Here is a 5,960-nt window from a genome sequence, read left to right as displayed (position 1 = left end):
AGTATGTTCTCCCTCATACATAGATCCTTACACCAAATCCTTATAAGTGATTATGTATCCAGACATAACTACAGGAACCAGGATAGTGAAAAGGAACCATGGAGGTAAAGGAAAAGAATCTGAAAGAGAACAGTAGGAAACAGGCGTTAATAAGGGAGATACGGATAAAAATGGGGTTATTTTAAGGGGATGGGGGAGGGAAGGTTATACAAGGAACCTTGGGGATAAAGGGAAAGAAGGAGCTCAAGAGAGGTGGGACCATAGGGAAGAGTATTATTAAGGGAGAAATGGGAAAAATGGGAGCACCTTAAATGGGGAAACCATGGTGGAAGGTTTAGACAATGTGAGAGATAAATAATGCCTAGCTAGTTTTTAAAAAACCAGAGGGAACCATGTTAATCCAACAACCTACTGACAAATTATACATACAACTAGACCAAAGAATATAATATATGCCTGGCAACGTTTATCTGAGAGCATTTGGTCTTTGCCCAAGCTTAATCTACATGGCATATGGTAATTAAAAGTACCAGACTGGTGGAACTAACCTTCTTGGATGTTTAACAGGCATACTTTGAGGCATATAATAATTTGGTCAGAGGGGCATAAAGGACAGTTCTTGCTCCTTGCCCTCCTAGGTCAACTAAGTTCCAGGGGACTATGAGAATCTCTCAAAATGTCCTGTAACTGTGGTGAGTCACCTGTCCTCTTGATCAAGAAGGCTGTGGAGATCCCACCAGATGGACTTGAACCAGTGTCCAGTCTACAAAGAGGAGGGTCAACACAGAGGAAACATTTCCTCCATGCTTCCAAGCGAAGCCAGCCATGGTTGAGCAGGACCTTTGACTTATCTTCACATAGATGGAACTGGTAAAAGAAAGGAGCCAGGGGCTCCTCCTAAGCCCATGTGACCCCCAAGGAACAGATCTTCAAACGACCTTAAGAGTAAAAATAAATTGGTTTATCTGGGCCAATTGTAGGGTCTTAAACACCCAAAAGGAAAGTATAACCAAAGATTAAAGGGGTCAATATAATTTTTTAAGAGTCCATATGTATAGCTGACGCCTGAATTCCCTCTGGGTCTCATGCATGATCAAACAAAACATACAATATATTTTATGTGAGTTTATTATGGTTTATGCCAGTGGGTAGGGAAGGGGTAAATTGGGGAACTCAGACAGAGACAAGCACTCTTGCACCATGGCTCAGAGCCTGCCACCAGATGCTCCTGAGGCCCTGCCCATAGTCTCCATTAACTTTTGCCCATGTACCTTGGGCCCACAGTCTCATCCCAGGTTGGTAAATGCCCCCTCTCGCATCCATGCAGGTGAGGCTCTGGGACCATCTCTCTCTCCACACCTGCCAACATGCGCTCTCCTCCCAGCTCACCACTTCAGTCCCAAGATGGCTTCCAGCAGCCACTCCATCATCCATGCTCTGCAGCAGCCCCCTCCCCTTGGAGGTACTAGCCAATTGGGAGACACTCCACCCCTTTCCTCCACTCTTACAATCTTCCTGTCCATCTTCCACTAAGGTCCCTGAGCCTTGGAGGGGGTGACAGATGTAGGGTGATCTCTCTTGTATCATGGTGAAATTGTGGCTTCTTGGGCCTCCCCATTAGTCATCTTTAGGCTATGGTCACTGATCTATCTCAGTGGTGTTTCTTCTATTAAAAAGACAAATGGAGGGAAGTTGACACATTTAAACAAACATGAACACAAATACAAATGCCTAGAAGATATCCCAGTAGGTGTACTATATTCATTAAACAATATACTAATGATGGCTTCTCCACTAGGGCCTGTAGCCTGTCTTGATACAAGGCGTTGGCTTGGTCTACCGCACGATAGTGACTTCTTGGGCCTCCCATTGTTTGTCTTTAAGCCATGGACATTGAGCTAGCTCAGTGGTGTTTCTTCTACTATAAAAACAAATGGAAGGAAGTAGATACATTTAAACAAACATGAATGTAAATATAAATGCCTAGAAGATATCCCAGTAGATGTACTACACTCATTAAACAGTATACTCATGATGGCTTCTCCACTAGGGCCTGTAGCCTATCTCAATGCAAGGCATTGGCCTGGTCTACAGCACCAGATGTGTGTTTCACCCCTAGGGGTGGGCCTTATCCAATTAGAAATTTGTCAGTTGTATATGTGTTGGTCAAGCCATTATTGCATTTGCAGGTATTGCTTGGCATGTCCATAGTGTGCAGCTCGCAGGGTCCATTATTGAGTAGAATTATAAGGGATTCTTTCTTCCCCAACCATCCACATCAATATGAACATCATTCATTCAGTGGCACGTAGCTTTTTTGGCTTAGTCTCAGTTCCATCTCTTGTTCTTCTCCCAGGCTCACAACATGCAGTGTCCTCAGAAACATGGCCTTACTGACCTTTCTAGTGTACAACTGACATTAATGGCAATAGCCTTGGTGAATTGGAGGACCTCTCTGACCAACAGCTCGTGGGGGGCAACCCACCCTGGTACTGTAGATTTTCTTAACAGTTGTATAGTTTGGGAGTCTCTATCCTCATCTTACCCAACCATAAAACTCCCAAGAATCTTACAGCTATAGCTGGCCTTTGCTTCTTCAGGTATCTTTCAAATGGGTTTCACATCTGTAAAATACTCAAAGGAACATTAACATTATATATTAAATCAATCACAGACAAGGTCTCACACAGCATGGAAAGGGTTTGTCCATTTGTATTAACTGTTTTCTACATAGATCCTTGGTAGGTACCATAGCATGGGTTTCGAGGCATTAATTTGGTTAATACACTTACAGGTGTTGGCTCCAGTTACCTGACCCTGCACTGGGCTAAGGAGGCAGGGGGCTTCTCCTGTCCCCACCGCACTTGTTGGTTCCCGGAGTCAGACAGGCTCTGGGTCTACCTCCTGACTGTAGCCACATCTGTCATCTTCCCATTGACTACACCATGTTGCTGGGGGAGAAATTGGTGGAAAAACATGCTTCCACCCCTAGTATAGCATTTATCAGAAGAGAAATGCATCTTATTCAATCCTTGTGGATTCTTAACCATCCCTTGTACAGTTGTTATCCTTCGAATGTCCTTTGTAAACTGTTCTTCTGGTTTTAAAACCTTTCAGAAATGCCTTAGTGCCAAATTTGGTCTTCTATCAACTTTTTCTGTGGGGATTTGGGCTTGACATAAGTCTTGCCACATTTGTCTTCTAGTAACTCAAGTGGACCATTTCTTTGGTCTGTTCTTTTTTATTTCTCTTATAGAGTGTTCTGTTATTTTACAGACACATTTTACATGCTGATCAGAATCATTCAGATTTGCCAAAGCCTCTCTCATTTTACAAAGATCCTGTCCCATCAAAAGGCTTAGTAAAACCATTAAAGCCCCATACCATTCTTGAGGTCTCAGTTGAATTAAGCTTTCTTTCATATCTCTGGTGAACTCAGTCTTATCTGGCCCAGTGAACTGGACATCATATATTGCTTTTATCATATCTAGTTCTCTCAGTAATACCTGCCTCTCCTTTATAGTCCTCCAGCCTCTGCTAGTCATGTTAGTCTCCCTTGGTGATGACCATGTATCTTTAATGCCTTCAACCAGCCACCCCATTAAGGACTGCTCCCCCTGCACTGGCCTAGGTTGAACAGCCTATATCGCAAGGACAGATGGGTGGCACTGATGTCATTTGCTCCCACGTCCCATACTCTCACAAGCCACATGGCCAGGGGCTCTCTGCATGCTTGCTTGTAAGTTTTTCTTAGTTTTAACAGTTTTAGCATGGAATATTTCCTAGCTACAGCACAGTTAGCTTTTTTCCCCTTTTTACTATTATCTGTCTATTCCTCTGAGTCCGTGGACCTTACACAAGTCAAAGTGTCCTGCCTTTTTTCTCTCTCCAGCTCTGCAACTGGGTCTGCCAGTTCAGCCTTTTTAGCACTCCCTGCCTGGGTGGGGCACATATCCTGCAAAGTCGCTGATCTCTCTCCCTGGGCACTCTGTTTGGGTCCAGAGCAGGTAAAAGATTTTCTAGCCTTTGGGTAACCTTTAACAAATCTTCATATACCCTCAACATGTCCCCATATTTACAACAAAGCTGTGGCCCACGCATCTGCTTGGCTGGCCTCTTTTTAGTTACAGATTTTATGATCCATTGTATAACCCATATGACTATCCCTAACCCCATTAAGCATGTGGGTTTTGATTGGCTTCTCTCCTGGATTTGGAACTTAGAGCCCAGCTGACCTGCCACAGGGGCAGCAGGAACAACACTGCTTTCTGAGACCCACATCCCCAAGGCTGCAGTTCCTTTATCCAGCCAGACTACGCCAATTTTGTCACCTGCATTCTCTCTGGCTCTCCTGAGCAATCAGACAAACCATATATTTTATGTGAGTTTATTATGGTTTATGCCCTCAGGTAGGGAGGGGGTAAATTGGGGAACTTACACAGAGACAAGCACTCTTGCATCTCGGCTTAGAGCCCACCACCAGATGCTCCCGAGGCCCTGCCCATAGTCTCCATTAACATGAATCTTGGGCCCGCAGCCTCATCCCAGGTCAGTAAATGCCCCCCTCTCACATCCATTCAGGTGAGGCACTGGGGCCATCTCTCTCTCCACACCCGCCAACAAGCGCCTTCCACCCAGCTGCCTGCTTCAGTCCCAAGATGGATCCCAGCAGTGGCTCTGTCATCCATGCTCTTGGCAGGCCCCGCCCCTTGGAGGAACTAGCCAATTGGGAGACAATCGCTAAAGGCTACATAACAAAAAACAATGCCAGACAGTCAATACCTTCCTTTAAGTTATTGGCCAGGGTGACCCAAAAGGCCCCCAGACAGTAACCCAACATAGAACTGGGAAAATGAACAGTAGACCCCAATCTTACGAATATTGACAACAGATTGATGCAAGATGAGGAACAGCTGATCTTCCTAAAACAAGGCTCTCTAGACAGGCTGAATAGATTCAGCAAATGGACAAGCACTGGGGAATGGCTGGGGTGCCGACAACACAGTGGACAGTAACAGGGACGACAGAGTGTATGGGCTCCAGTGGGGGGTGGGGACTATGGTATGGGAGGGTGCCATTTGGGAAATGGGTATATAGATGAATAAGATTGTTTGGGACGTTCTGTATGATATACACAAAAAAATCAACAAATTTTAAAAAAATGACATAGTTGAGGAAGAAATATAAAAATTTACTTCATGTTAATTGGTAGAGGTGAAAAACATTACCATTGAAATCTACCTGATGACTTTATATCCATACTCAGGTACTAAGGATCCAAGTGTAACTGACTATGACTAGTAATAATCAGATACAGAGAGATTAGAGACACATGCACAAAAATCTAAGTGTTAGTAGCATTAAAAATGAGTCTTTATGTAGGAAACAGCATATTTTAAAATGAAATGGAGATATTTTTTAAAGTTTAAAAACTCATTCAACTTTATGTCTTACAGGGTCTATACTGAGTTCAATATTGTCTAACTTTATTAATTCAACTGTGAACCTAAAAATTTACAGCCGCTTTTGAAAGAAATGTATCCTTGCTCTGGAGTGTATTACTGAATATGTTAAAGCTGTAATAAAATGCTTCTTCTAAAAAAATCCTCCTTCATTGTGATGTGTGGAAATATTTACCACAAGAAAAGTAGTGTATTCTACTAAGAAGACTCTATTAAAAGATATAATGGCCTTCAGGAAGTGAGAATTTGCTGGAGCTTAAAACCAAATTTTGGGGTATCAAATGCTTGTTGCATCTCAGTAAATGATTCCACCCTGTACTTGGAGCTGTGTTGACACCATTTATTCCACTAAAGCTTCAACAGCAAATCTAAAAAGTGAGAAACTATATCCAAATCCTGTCTCGCAATAGTATAATCCAAAACAACAGTGAAATTGTCTTTTTTTCCACACCTGTAAGTTTTGTGATTATTGTGTCCAGAGAAAGTATACAATATATG

The sequence above is a fragment of the Nannospalax galili genome, unplaced genomic scaffold (assembly GCF_000622305.1).
Source record: "Nannospalax galili isolate Female #2095 unplaced genomic scaffold, S.galili_v1.0 scaffold189, whole genome shotgun sequence".
Lineage (NCBI taxonomy): Eukaryota > Metazoa > Chordata > Mammalia > Rodentia > Spalacidae > Nannospalax > Nannospalax galili.
This window is presented reverse-complemented; position numbering follows the sequence as displayed.